The 15,726-nt window shown below is 46.5% G+C and overlaps 1 protein-coding gene across 2 annotated transcripts in view; it reads left to right on the top strand.

Annotated features, from left to right (window-relative positions):
• Positions 1–15,726, top strand: part of PIK3CB (phosphatidylinositol-4,5-bisphosphate 3-kinase catalytic subunit beta) — a 256,475-nt gene that overhangs the window by 163,893 nt on the left and 76,856 nt on the right. The window lies entirely within an intron of this gene.

Below are 15,726 nucleotides of genomic sequence, written 5' to 3'. Positions count from 1 at the left end.
GCGTTGCCTGGGCATTTACTTTATAAATGTCTAAGGGTGACTTCTGTCTTTCTATCCTTCTGTCTGTCTTTCTTTCTGTCACGGATATTCATTGGTCGCGGCCTCTGTCTGTCATGGAATCCAAGTCGCTGATTGGTCGTGGCAAAACGCCCACGACCATTGCCACGACCAATCAGCGACGGGCGCAGTCCGGCAGCAACATGGCCGCTCCTTCCTCCCCGCAGTCAGTGCCCGCTCCGTACTCCCCTCCAGTCAGCGCTCACACAGGGTTAATGGCAGCGCTAATGGACCGCGTTATGCCGCGGTGTAATGCACTCCATTAACACTGCTATTAATCCTGTGTGACAACTTTTTAACTATTGAGGCTGCCTATGCAGCCTCAATAGTAAAAAGATCTAATGTTAAAAATAATAATACAAAAAAAATCATCATATACTCACATTCCGGCATCTTCACGCTCCTCGCAATGCTCCGGTGACCGCTCCATGCAAGCGGCAGGTTCCGGTGGCAAGGATGGTATGCGACAAGGACCTGCCATGGCATCATGGTCATGTGACCGCGACGTCATCACAGGTCCTGCGAGAAAGACCTGCCATGACGTCACGGTCATGTGACCGCGACGTCATCACAGGTCCTGCACCCATACCAACCCTGGGACCAGAAGCTGCCGCGTGCACCGCACACAGGGCCAGGACTTCAACGGAGGGTGAGTATATGTTTATTTTTTATTTTAATTCTGTATACTACATGGCTCTGTGCTGTATACTCCGTCGCTGGGCAATATACTACGTGGCTGGGCAATATACTACGTGGCTGGGCAGTATACTACGTGGCTGGGCAATTTACTACGTGGACATGCATATTCTAGAATACCCGATGCGTTAGAATCGGGCCACCATCTAGTAGTAAATACCTGTGGTTAGTTATAGCACCTCACTTCTCTTATTTTCCCATCACGCCTCTCATTTTCCCCCTCACTCCTCTTATTTCCCCCCCTCACTCCTCTCATTCCCCCCTAACACTTGTCATTTCGACTCCACAACTGTCATTTTCCGATCACTCCACTATTTTCCCTCACTCCTCTCATTTTCCCCTCAGTATATACATATTTGTCATCTCCCTTATATCTTGTATACACCTGTATGTCATCTCCTGTATATAGTATATACAGTGGGGCAAAAAAAGTATTTAGTCAGTCAGCAATAGTGCAAGTTCCACCACTTAAAAAGATGAGAGGCGTCTGTAATTTACATCATAGGTAGACCTCAACTATGGGAGACAAACTGAGAAATATAAATCCAGAAAATCACATTGTCTGTTTTTTTTAACAATTTATTTGCATATTATGGTGGAAAATAAGTATTTGGTCAGAAACAAAATTTCATCTCAATACTTTGTAATATATCCTTTGTTGGCAATGACAAAGGTCAAACGTTTTCTATAAGTCTTCACAAGGTTGCCACACACTTTTTGCATCAATTACTGCATCAATCCGGCGTGACATGGAGGCGATCAGTCTGTGGCGCTGCTGAGGTGTTATGGAAGCCCAGGTTGCTTTGATAGCAGCCTTCAGCTCGTCTGCATTATTGGGTCTGGTGTCTCTCATGTTCCTCTTGACAATGCCCCATTGATTCTCTATGGGTTTAAGGTCAGGCCAATGCTGGCCAATCCAGCACAGTGATACTGTTGTTTGTAAACCAGATATTGGTACTTTTGGCAGTGTGGACAGGTGCCAAGTCCTGCTGGAGTTTTCCGTCTCCAAAAAGCTTGTCACAGAGGGAAGCATGAAGTGCTGCGCTGACTTTGGTCTTGATAAAACACAGTGGACCTACACCAGCAGATGACATGGCTCCCCAAACCATCACTGATGGTGGAAACTTCACACTAGACCTCAAGCAGCTTGGATTGTGGCCTCTCCACTCTTCCTCCAGACTCTGGGACCTTGATTTCCAAATGAAATGTAAAATTTACTTTAATCTGAAAACAACACTTTGGACCACTGAGCAACAGTCCAGTTCTTTTTCTCCTTGGCCCAAGTAAGACGCTTCTGGCGTTGTCTATTGGTCATGAGTGGCTTTACGCAAGGAATACCACACTTGTAGCCCATGTTCTGGATTCTCTGTGTGTGGTGGCTCGTGAAGCAATGACTCCAGCAGCAGTCCACTCCTTGTGAATCTTCCCAAAATTTTTGAATGTCCTTTTCTTAACAATGATTTCAAGGCTGCGGTTATCACGGTTGCTTGTGCACCTTTTTCTACTACACTTTTTCCTTCCACTCAACTGTCCATTAATATGCTTGGATACAGCACTCTGTGAACAGCCAGCTTCTTTAGCAATGACCTTTTGTGGCTTACCCTCCTTGTGGAGTGTGTCAGTGACTGCCTTCTGGATATCTGTCAAGTCAGCAGTCTTCCCCATAATTATGGAGCTACTGAAACAGACTAAGGGACCTTTTTAAACGCTTAGGAAGCCTTTGCAGGTGTTTTTTGTTAATTACTCTAATTTACTGAGATAATGACTTTTACTTGAAATAGATCACTCTGTAATGACTATATAATATAGGAGTTTCACTTTTTGTATTGAAGAACAGAAATAAATTAACTTTTTGAATATATTCTAAGTTACTGAGAAGCACCTGCTGTATATGTATATTTATTTGACTATGTTAAATGATTGCTCCAGATAAATTCGGTATATATATTTGCTACATGATTGCCATGTCAAGAAAAGCCTGGTAACCAGTCTTCTGTGAACTGTAATCATCTTCACGTTGTGACTTTGTTTTCTTGGAACCAGATATGAGTGAGATAATACATGCACTTGAGACATCCTGATTTTTCAGATTCTTCCATGATTCATGTCGTCACAGTGTATACAGTATTTGCATCCATGGGTATACACGTGCACAGAATAGAGATCCCAGGTCTGCAGCAGCCCAGTATATTCTCATTTTTTTCGCTTACTATCTTGGCATGTAATAAATGGTTATAAGTAATTCGCTTTGTGTGCTGACAGCTTGCAGACACTTTCCCCTTTTCCTTGCTGTTACTGAGAAGCTGTCATCAGGAGCGATGATTGCTCGATCCGATCGCGCTGCAGCTACTTGTAACCGGCGAGAGTTTGGTTTGTGGTTTTGTATCTTCCGAGAGTCTTAGGATCAGGATCCTGCCTTCTCATCGTGTTCGGAATGATGTGCTCCTCAGGACTCCAGTCTGGGTTTTACCTCTTGCATCTGACATCTCCTTCCGTTTATTTGTAGTAACAGGAAGAAATGTTGCATTTCCTTGAAGTCTGTCATCATAATGAATTTGTATCCATTTCCCTACTTATTTCATTAGGCATACAAAGTGAAACCTCATTAAAGTGAGTCACCACCAAAAGAATAATTAAACCACTTATACGGGTCTATAGGGGACTTGGCCCCTTTAAAAATCGCAACTTTAGTGTTGGGTTTTAGTTTCTGAAAAACAAACAAAAAACCCCAAAACAATTTTATTTTGCATGCAAACAAGGGGGCATTGGTGGACCCTTGGTTGTTGTGAAAGGCCTCATTGCATTGTTACCCCTCTGCAGTTTGCATACTGGGCCTTTGCCATACCTTGATAGATAGTTCTCAAGCAACCGAGCTGACACAATGTTATTGCAGGATCTCATCATCTCCTGTATGCAGCTGGCACAATGTTATTGCAGGAGCTCATCATCTCCTGTCTGCAGCTGGCACAATGTTATTGCAGGAGCTCATCATCTCATGTCTGCAGTTGGCACAATGTTATTGCAGGAGCTCATCATCTCATGTCTGCAGCTGGCACAATGTTATTGCAGGAGCTCATCATCTCCTGTCTGCAGCTGGCACAATGTTATTGCAGGAGCTCATCATCTCCTGTCTGCAGCTGACACAATGTTATTGCAGGAGCTCATCATCTCCTGTCTGCAGCTGGCACAATGTTATTGCAGTAGCTCATCATCTCCTGTCTGCAGCTGGCACAATATTATTGCAGGAGCTCATCATCTCCTGTCTGCAGCTGGCACAATGTTATTGCAGGAGCTCATCAGCTCCTGTCTGCAGCTGGCACAATGTTATTGCAGGAACTCATCATCTCCTGTCTGCAGCTGACACAATGTTATTGCAGGAGCTCATCATCTCCTGTCTGCAGCTGACACAATATTATTGCAGGAGCTCATCATCTCCTGTCTGCAGCTGGCACAATGTTATTGCAGGAGCTCATCATCTCCTGTCTGCAGCTGACACAATATTATTGCAGGAGCTCATCATCTCCTGTCTGCAGCTGGCACAATGTTATTGCAGGAGCTCATCATCTCATGTCTGCAGCTGGTGCAGTGTTATTGCAGGAGCTCATCATCTCCTGTCTGCAGCGGACCAACGCAATGTTATTGCAGGAGCTCATCATCTCCTGTCTGCAGCTGGCACAATGTTATTGCAATAGCTCATCATCTCCTGTCTGCAGCTGCCGCTGAGTAATGTACTGCAGACAGGAGCCGAAGAGCTCAGTATGACAATTGAGGGGGTGTAACAGTGCTTTGAGCCCTTGGCCACCGTAAGGGTGCACCAAAGCCTCCTCATGTGCTTACAAAATAAATGTTGTTTTTTTAATGGCAGCTAAATTGCTAAATTGTATACTTGTTATAGGGGCTAAGTCCCCTACATATCTGTATAAGTGGTTTGAATAATGCTTTGAGGCTAACACTTCATTTAAGTAGATATTTCTATTACATTTTGACTTCTTTCTCAGGGGTATCTGCCAAGACATTAGTGACGTCCAACCGCAGGATCCAGGTGGGATCAATGTCATGTTGTAATACAGATCAAACTATAGCTTACCTGGAGCTTTGGACCACCCTGGGCGTGAAACTGTGGCATTAGTGGCGCCACTGCTACTTTCTGTTTTCTTTTAACATTTTGCCCCCCTATCATTTTGTTAACTGGTGGTGGTGGGCTAGACATCCCAATTGGCGGCTGTCCCCTCCTTTATGTAAGCCCCTTCTTTATTCTATTTGTGAGCAATATGGGGCAACCAACATGGCCACCATTTCAGCTCTCACATGAGGTTGTCATCCAGCTATTCTGCACTGCTGATCTGCAAATCTTGGAATGTGTGACTAAGGAATACCCGACCCTTGTAGGAGCCGCGATGACCGTATTGGCTGTCAGTAACAACTAGACCATAGTGGGCATCATTGATGTATTCTTTTTCTTCTCTTTTCTGTACTCTCATGTATGATATTGGTGCTTTGTTTCTCGTTGTGTGACCACAGACCGTCCCTTCACTATGGCAGTAAGCATGGGCTTCGTCACCGATCAGACTGTAGATGTGCTGGAATAAGAAGTGACATCCAGACCTCCCCGGGCAGCGACCTCTGCAGAGGAGATGCGGTATTACAGTAGCACCCTCTGCTCTCACCTATAAAGGGGAGTCCTAATGGAGGATATTTCTGATGAGTGAACCCCTAGAGAACAAAAGCAGACACGCAAAGTCTTTTCCTTCTATTAAAATGAGAAGCCGGGTTTTCTTTATTCTTAGACCTGACGTCCACCTTTTAATCAGGCTGTAATTAGTTAGATAATGAAATGTCACAGTCACGTTCTGCAGGAACGCTAAAAATAAATCCGCTACACAATGGAGAGGAAATGGGCAATGCCAGCGTCATATTCTCCATCTCATCTAATCATCATTTGGGCTGTCATTTGCCGCGTTCTCCTGCAACCAATTAGCTCTGCTGACGAGCTGCGTCCAAATTGAGAAATCAGCGTGCTGTTTGATGTTTGGGCTTTGATGCTGCAACAAAGGACCTGGATCTTGTGGTTTCAGTGGTTTTCCTTTCTCTGAGAAGTGGAGAACTGCTACGTCATAGGTCCGAGCCTGCACAAAGAAACTAGACGGAACTGAAGCTTTGTGCTTCCGAAAGGACGAAAACGAGCTCAGGGCCTGCGTACATCAGCGAGGCACTACTGCCTGCGGACATCAGCGAGGCACTACTGCCTGCGGACATCAGCGAGGCACTACTGCCTGGGTACATCAGCGAGGCACTACTGCCTGCGTACATCAGCGAGGCACTACTGCCTGGGTACATCAGCGAGGCACTACTGCCTGCGTACATGAGCGAGGCACTACCGCCTGCGTACATCAGCGAGGCACTACTGCCTGCGTACATCAGCGAGGCACTACTGCCTGGGTACATCAGCGAGGCACTACTGCCTGCGTACATCAGCGAGGCACTACTGCCTGCGTACATGAGCGAGGCACTACCGCCTGCGTACATCAGCGAGGCACTACTGCCTGCGTACATCAGCGAGGCACTACTGCCTGCGTACATCAGCGAGGCACTACTGCCTGCGTACATCAGCGAGGCACTACTGCCTGGGTACATCAGCGAGGCACTACTGCCTGGGTACATCAGCGAGGCACTACTGCCTGCGTACATCAGCGAGGCACTACTGCCTGGGTACATCAGCGAGGCACTACTGCCTGCGTACATCAGCGAGGCACTACTGCCTGCGTACATGAGCGAGGCACTACTGCCTGCGGACATCAGCGAGGCACTACTGCCTGGGTACATCAGCGAGGCACTACTGCCTGCGTACATCAGCGAGGCACTACTGCCTGGGTACATCAGCGAGGCACTACTGCCTGCGTACATCAGCGAGGCACTACCGCCTGCGTACATCAGCGAGGCACTACTGCCTGCGTACAATAGTGAGGGCATTACTGCCTGTGTAGGGCACTACTACCCTGCCACACTACACTGCTGTCTGCGTACATCAGCGAGGCATTAATGTTTAGTTGTATACTTTGTGCTGCTGGGCTACATTTCCACACTCACATTTCTAGGATCAATTTTGGGTAATGTAGATTTATTTAGATATGGCCAAGAATCTCATGTAAAATATTCCTGGAAAAGTCGTGCAGCTAGATCATCGCTCGCCTATGTGATCTGATGTCATTCGTGTCACATACTGACTATATAGCCGGGATCATCACACTGCAGCTTCTCTGATCTTGGCGTATGAACCCTGCGTGTAACCTGCGGGTGATCTTCGCTGCTGTCTTTACATTACCGTCCAGATATTCATTACAAGGCAGTAATAATTGTCTGCGCTGATTACCTGAAGCTCCAATACAAGATTGGCCCCGGAATGGGATACAGTATTGTATCGTCAGAAGTGATGGAGCCACGTGCCCACGGCTGCAGTACTGCATAGTGTTGTGTGGAGGCGCCATTACACGAACATTTTACAGGTTGAATGAACCCATGTGTCAGTCAGTTGTCGCCAAAGATTTTCTGTATCCGCTGCAGCCATAAAATACAACAAATTTTCATTTTTTTTGTTGTTGTGCAGAAATGCTGGGGATTTGCCACGTATTTCATTTTTTTCATTACATTGGATAAAATCCGCAGCGAAAATCTGTAGCTTAAATTGACTTGTTTTAGATTGAAAATCGTGCTTTGCATATAAACGTATTGTGCCGCTTTTGTATGCAGTGTACAGATGACATTTGGTAAAATCTCATCCACAAAGCTGCCACAGTAATACATGGCACATATTCCATCCACAAATTTGCAGCATAGTTGCTATATGGTAATATGCAGTAACCGCTCCAAAATCCTCCTCAAAAACGGCTTCAAAAATCTACCATATATTTTTTTAAAGCGTTTTTTTTTTTTACTTGAAGAGGTTTTGAAAAATGCCTAGTGGGGGAATAAATCATGTAATTTCCTTTGTAGTGGACACTGAGGGAATCCATTGGGAACTGCCAAAAGGCTGCTGAAGACGCTTAAAGAAAAAGACTCCAAAACTCTTCATAGCTGCTCCAGAATCGAAAGTAGAGCTCCAAACAGCCGAGCACCACCGCTCTCCCTGTACGGCCAAGCGAGTGTCTAATCCATTCTGCCATTGAGCACTTCCCTGCTATGGTCGTGCTCCACCGCTCTCCCTATACAGCTCACATGGTGCTCTCTTAATGCGTGATGCCCCCCTCTTGTGAGTGCTCGCTCAATGTCTAATCCTTTCTGCCATTGAGCACTTCCCTGCTATGGTCAGGCTCCACCGCTCTCCCTGTACAACTCACATGATGCTCTCTTAATGCGTGATGCCCCCCTCTTGTGAGTGCTCGCTCAATGTCTAATCCATTCTAACATTGAGCACTTCCCTACTATGGTCGTGCTCCACCGCTCTCCCTACACAGCTCACATGGTGCTCTCTTAATGCGTGATGCCCCCCTTCTTGTGAGTGCTTGCTCAATGTCTAATCCATTCTGCCATTGAGCACTTCCCTGCTATGGTCGTGCTCCACCGCTCTCCCTATACAGCTCACATGGTGCTCTCTTAGTGCGTGATGCCCCCCCTCTTGTGAGTGCTCGCTCAATGTCTAATCCATTCTAACATTGAGCACTTCCCTACTATGGTCAGGCTCCACCGCTCTCCCTACACAGCTCACATGGTGCTCTCTTAGTGCGTGATGCCCCCCTCGTGTGAGTGCTCGCTCAATGTCTAATCCATTCTGCCATTGAGCACTTCCCTGCTATGGTCGTGCTCCACCGCTCTCCCTATACAGCTCACATGGTTCTCTCTTAATGCATGATGCCCCCCCCCCCCCCTCTTGTGAGTGCTCGCTCAATGTCTAATCCATTCTGCCATTGAGCACTTCCCTACTATGGTCGTGCTCCACCGCTCTCCCTACACAGCTCACATGGTGCTCTCTTAATGCGTGATGCCCCCCCTCTTGTGAGTGCTTGCTCAATGTCTAATCCATTCTAACATTGAGCACTTCCCTACTATGGTCAGGCTCCACCGCTCTCCCTGTACAGCTCACATGATGCTCTCTTAATGCGTGATGCCCCCCTCTTGTGAGTGCTCGCTCAATGTCTAATCCATTCTAACATTGAGCACTTCCCTACTATGGTCGTGCTCCACCGCTCTCCCTATACAGCTCACATGGTGCTCTCTTAGTGCGTGATGCCCCCCCTCTTGTGAGTGCTCGCTCAATGTCTAATCCATTCTGCCATTGAGCACTTCCCTACTATGGTCAGGCTCCACCGCTCTCCCTGTACAGCTCACATGATGCTCTCTTAATGCGTGATGCCCCCCTCTTGTGAGTGCTCGCTCAATGTCTAATCCATTCTAACATTGAGCACTTCCCTACTATGGTCGTGCTCCACCGCTCTCCCTATACAGCTCACATGGTGCTCTCTTAATGCGTGATGCCCCCCTCTTGTGAGTGCTCGCTCAATGTCTAATCCATTCTGCCATTGAGCACTTCCCTACTATGGTCGTGCTCCACCGCTCTCCCTACACAGCTCACATGGTGCTCTCTTAATGCGTGATGCCCCCCCTCTTGTGAGTGCTTGCTCAATGTCTAATCCATTCTGCCATTGAGCACTTCCCTGCTATGGTCGTGCTCCACCGCTCTCCCTATACAGCTCACATGGTGCTCTCTTAGTGCGTGATGCCCCCCCTCTTGTGAGTGCTCGCTCAATGTCTAATCCATTCTAACATTGAGCACTTCCCTACTATGGTCAGGCTCCACCGCTCTCCCTGTACAGCTCACATGATGCTCTCTTAATGCGTGATGCCCCCCTCTTGTGAGTGCTTGCTCAATGTCTAATCCATTCTAACATTGAGCACTTCCCTACTATGGTCGTGCTCCACCGCTCTCCCTATACAGCTCACATGGTGCTCTCTTAATGCGTGATGCCCCCCTCTTGTGAGTGCTCGCTCAATGTCTAATCCATTCTAACATTGAGCACTTCCCTACTATGGTCGTGCTCCACCGCTCTCCCTATACAGCTCACATGATGCTCTCTTAATGCGTGATGCCCCCCCCTCTTGTGAGTGCTCGCTCAATGTCTAATCCATTCTGCCATTGAGCACTTCCCTACTATGATCAGGCTCCACCGCTCTCCCTATACTGCTCACATGATGCTCTCTTAATGCATGATGCCCCCCTCTTGTGAGTGCTCGCTCAATGTCTAATCCATTCTGCCATTGAGCACTTCCCTACTATGGTCAGGCTCCACCGCTCTCCCTATACAGCTCACATGGTGCTCTCTTAGTGCGTGATGCCCCCCTCTTGTGAGTGCTCGCTCAATGTCTAATCCATTCTGCCATTGAGCACTTCCCTGCTATGGTCATGCTCCACCGCTCTCCCTATACAGCTCACATGGTGCTCTCTTAATGCATGATGCCCCCCCCCCTCTTGTGAGTGCTCGCTCAATGTCTAATCCATTCTGCCATTGAGCACTTCCCTACTATGGTCGTGCTCCACCGCTCTCCCTACACAGCTCACATGGTGCTCTCTTAATGCGTGATGCCCCCCCTCTTGTGAGTGCTTGCTCAATGTCTAATCCATTCTGCCATTGAGCACTTCCCTGCTATGGTCGTGCTCCACCGCTCTCCCTATACAGCTCACATGGTGCTCTCTTAATGCGTGATGCCCCCCCTCTTGTGAGTGCTCGCTCAATGTCTAATCCATTCTGCCATTGAGCACTTCCCTGCTATGGTCGTGCTCCACCGCTCTCCCTACACAGCTCACATGGTGCTCTCTTAATGCGTGATGCCCCCCCTCTTGTGAGTGCTCGCTCAATGTCTAATCCATTCTGCCATTGAGCACTTCCCTGCTATGGTCGTGCTCCACCGCTCTCCCTATACAGCTCACATGGTGCTCTCTTAGTGCGTGATGCCCCCTTCTTGTGAGTGCTCGCTCGTGTAACCCTACGAGCCGTATGCATTCTACTTGTCGACACCTTACTGCTGTGGTAACCGGTGTGCTCCCGGCCGATCATCAGCTGCCTTGTACTGCGTTTCATGTGTGTTGTATTTCATCAATCTTCATGTTTATTTTCTGTATTACAATTATGTGAATTTTAAAAGCTCTTTTTACTTTCTCTTGTCCAAGGGACAGGACCACCAACCCCTTAGCACAATATTAGACACTACTTAACGTATCCGTGTATGTTGTATTGTATTCTGTCTCCATAACTTGACAAAGGAGACTGTGTCCCGAAACGCGTTGTTTTTGGAAACTTTACATATTCATCCATTTCCTCTCCTCTTGTGCTTCCGACATCCCTCCCTATTTGATGACAGAAGGGTTAATACCGTTTTTTTAATCTTTTTCTGAGCTCCTCTCAGCTGATTTATGGCTACAGACCACAACAAAGTTGAGTGTGCAGGGAAATAAAGAGCCTGTAAAAGCCAAATAGTGCAAAATCTGTATTGAAACCCAGTTGCAAAAATTATCTTTAGTAATTTTTTTCCCCCCGAAGATGGACAGCCTCGCTTGCTCTTTACTTTTCCTGTCTCTCCAGCTGTCCCAAGGATCACTGAGACTTCACGCGGTCTCGGTGGTCTCTGTAGTGAATGCTATCTTGCCGTGGTCCACACTTTTCCTCTCACGTTTTCCCTCTGCCGCTGTGTGGGAGCTTGGCCCCGGACCAGGATCACTCCCAGTCACCCAGTCTAGGACAATGCCGGCTGTGTTCAGCTGCCATGATCTCGTTTGTTGTTGTACACAATTAAGGGAAGTGATATTATTAGTATTGCCTCATGACTGTGTGACGCATTAACCCTTACCACATTGGGTCAGGCAGCAGCACGCCACGTTCTGCAGTTCTCTCCAGCGTAGGCAGCTGGGCTTTGTTTTATTTTATTTTGTAAAGTTGGAATCCTGCTTTTATCTTCTTAAAGGGGTTGTCCAAGGGTACATAAAGTGATAGCAAATCTAATAAAACAAAGCGCACATGGGACCCAGCTCTTAAATCACCATCATTGGAGTACGGTACGTGACCATTGACTGCAGGGACTGGCGGTAGCGGAGCACGCAGAGATAGATCAGCGAGGGATTCAAGCTTAGTACTGAGGGTTTTTTTTTACAAAGATGACAACAAGGGCATAGTTATAGTGGGTAACGGGATTGCACTCCCACCATGGCCCTGAAGATTAGTGGGGTCAAAATGACCAATATTATTAAAGGGAGTCTGTCACCAGGTTTTTGCTACCTTATCTGAGAGCAGCATGATGTCGGAAAATAGATCCTGATTCCAGCGATGTATCACTTAGTTTAGTGGGTTCAGAGGTTGTGACACAATCGGAGCTTTTAGATGTAGCAGAACTCAAAAGCTGCAACCGTCCACACAAATCGCAGCTTTCTGTGTATATTGACAGTGAGCTGCTAATCAGTGCTGGGGGAAGAGTAGGACCAGGATGCACAGGGGCTGTATTCCTATAGTGTTCATCTCCTGCTGATAAATGCTCATTGTATGGAAACTCTATAAAGGCACGGATGATTGACCTCGTGGAGACCAAAACATCCAACACCGCGGAGGCACCATCACGTGTTTCTCAACGCAGTGATCCAGAACACTGCCCCCAAATAAGCAAATGCATGTAGAGGAGCTGCGGAGACACCATCACGTGTTTCTCAACGCAGGCAGTGAATAGCCAGGTCTTTCCCCGGGAAGGAACAACCAAGGGAAGGGCAGCATCCAATAAAGGAAAACATCCAATAAAGGAAAACCACCTATGCCAAGCATGGTATCCATCCACAGACAGCTGTTTCGGGGTTTTTGCCCCTCATCAGTGTGGAGTAGGAAACTGGCTATCAGGAACAGTGCCTAGTAGAAAGTCTATAAAGGCACGGATGATCCGCATTTGCATATTTGGGGGCAGTGTTCTGGATCACTGTGTTGAGAAACACGTGATGGTGTCTCCACGGTGTTTGATGTTTTGGTCTCCCCGAGGCCAATCATCCGTGCCTTTATATACTTTCTACTAGGCACTGTTCCTGATAGCCAGTTTCCTACTCCACACTGATGAGGGACAAAAACCCCGAAACAGCTGTCTGTGGATGGATACCATGCTTGGCATAGGTGGTTTTCCTTTATTGGATGTTTTCCTTTATTGGATGCTGCCCTTCCCTTGGTTGTTCCTTCCCGGGGAAAGGCCTGGCTATTCACTGCCTGCGTTGAGAAACACGTGATGGTGTCTCCGCAGCTCCTCTACATGCATTGTATGGAAACAACAGCACACAGCCTAATAAGTGACATAACTAAGGAATCAGTGTCTCGGCCCCTACCTCATGCTGCCCTCAGATTACATAACAAAACCTCCTGACGGATTCCCTGACTGTCGGGGGCCATGTTGGAGGTTACATTGCAGCCCACAAGCTTCAGGTTACGTCCTTGCATGTCAATATCAGTCCATCTTTTTTCAGTCAGACATTTGCGAAATATAACACTTGGAGGCTCCATTTGAGGAGTGAAATGCAGATCTGACTGAAAGTACCAGACTAAATAGGGCCGCATAATGCTCTTTTATTTGGTAGAGTGAAATGCTTAGGACATTTTTTAGTATTACTGCATATTTTAAGTTGTGCTCACGCTGTTTATTTTATTGTTTGTGCGTGGTTTTTTTTGTTTCTTATAGCCTGTAAGGTAAGGCACAAACAAAAAAAAGTCAGATACGTATTCCAGGTTACAAAATATTAGGCTTTTGGACAAACTGGTATTTCAGTGGGGGTTTGAGCCCTTGAAAAATATTAATGGCGCAGAGTTGGTAAGATCCTGAAAATGTGTCCGTGCCACAGAGTGACGCAGCGTGTCAGAGAAGGCCTACTGGGAAGGAGTGGAGTAACTTGGACAGCGGGAAGACTTGAGAAAAGCAAAGCCTCTACCTGTGGAGAATTCATTTTATGTTTGCACTTTAGAGAATTCAAGCTGAACTTTTTCTAGTGTAGGTTGTTTTTTTTGTTTTTTTTAATTAACGCAAAGCTCTTTTTTGTTCTCCGTTAACGTGAATAATAGGAAAAATAAAGTTAATTATGTTGTGGGAGTCAAAATGATATTACCGCTTTTCCGCGTGGGTGGAACTTGTCTGCCTCTTGTAGTGTGAGCAGGGGGGATGCTCCTTCTGCAGCCTGCTATCTTACGTCATGTTCACACAGCGTTTCTTTTATGTGGATGTGGCTGAAAAATCCGCATCTAAAAACTGCTCCTAAAAGGCACAATGTTTTTGTCGTGCTTTTGTAGGAGCACATATGTTTTGATGCGTTTTTTAACATTTTTTTTTAGAATGAATTTTGAGATTATGGAAAGTCTTCAGACCCCTTTATATTTTTCACTCTTTGTTTCATTGCAGCCATTTCATAAATTCAAAAAAAGTTCATTTTTTCTCATTAATGTACTCTCTGCACCCCATCTTGACTGAAAGAAAATAGAAATGTGGAAATTTTTGCAACTGTAATAAAAAAGAAAAACTGAAATATCACATGGTCATAAGTCATCAGACCCTTTGGTCAGTATTGAGTAGAAGCACCTTTTGAGCTAGTACAGCCATGAGTCTTCTTGGGAATGATGTAACAAGTTTTTCACATCTGGATTTGTGGATCCTCTGCCATTCTTCCTTGCAGATCCTCTCCAGTTCCGTCAGGTTGGATGGTGAACGTTGGTGGACGGCCATTTTCAGGTCTCTCCAGAGATGCTCAATTGGGCTTAGGTCAGGGCTCTGGCTGGGCCAGTCAAGAATGGTCACAGAGTTGTTCTGAAGCCACTCCTTTGTTATTTTTGCTGTGTGCTTAGGGTCATTGTCTTGTTGGAAGGTGAATAGTGATGAGCAAATATACTCGTTACTCAAGATTTCCCGAGCATGCTCGGGGGTCCTCCGAGTATTTTTTTAGTGCTTGGAAATTTAGTTTTTATTGCTGCAGCTGAATGATTTACATCTGTTAACCAGCATAAGTACAAGTGGGGATTTCCTAGCAACCAGGCAACCCCCACATGTACTTATACTGGCTAACAGATGTAAAACATTCAGCTGCAGCAATAAAAACTAAATTTCCGAGCACTAAAAAAATACTCGGAGGACACCCGAGCATGCTCAGGAAATCTCGAGAAACGAGTAAATTCGCTCATCACTAAAGGTGAACCTTCGGCCAAGTCTGAGGTCCAGAGCACTCTGGAAGAGGTTTTCATCCAGGATATCTCTGTACTTGGCCGCATTCATGTTTCCTTCATTGACAACCAGTCGTCCTGTCCCTGCAGCTCAAAAACACCTCCATAGCACGATGCTGCCACCACCATGTTTCACTGTTGGGATTGTATTGGGCAGGTGATGAGCAGAGCCTGATTTTCTCCACAGATACTGCTTAGAATTATCACCGAAAAGGTCTATCTTTGTCTCATCAGACCAGAGAATCTTATTTCTCATAGTCTGGGAGTCCTTCATGTGTTTTTAGCAAACTCTATGAGGGCTTTCATACGTCTTCCACTGAGGAGAGGCTTCTGTCGGGCCACTCTGCCATAAAGGCCCGGCTGGTAGAGGGCTGCAGTGATTGTTGACTTTATGGATCTTTCTCCCATCTCCCTACTACTTCTCTGGAGCTCCGCTACAGTGATCTTGGGGTTCTTCTTTACCTCTCTCACCAAGGCTCTTCTCCCACGATTGCTCAGTTTGGCTGGACAGCCAGGTCTAGGAAGACTTCTGGTGGTCCCAAACTTCTTCAATTTAAGGATTATGGAGGCCACTGCAGAAATTCTGCGGCAATTCTGCAACGTGTGCACATAGCCTAAAATGCATTGAAGAGGGGCCATATCTCTGCAGTGGAAAGGGACAAGAACTGAAGAATAACGAAAAACCACTGGCATATTCAGCAGAACAGCGGCATGTAGCTATATTAATGGCGCAGTGACAAGTCCTATTTAAGATGCAGTAGGA

This window comes from Ranitomeya imitator, chromosome 5 (genome assembly GCF_032444005.1).
Source record: "Ranitomeya imitator isolate aRanImi1 chromosome 5, aRanImi1.pri, whole genome shotgun sequence".
NCBI lineage: Eukaryota > Metazoa > Chordata > Amphibia > Anura > Dendrobatidae > Ranitomeya > Ranitomeya imitator.
This window is presented reverse-complemented; position numbering and strand designations above follow the sequence as displayed.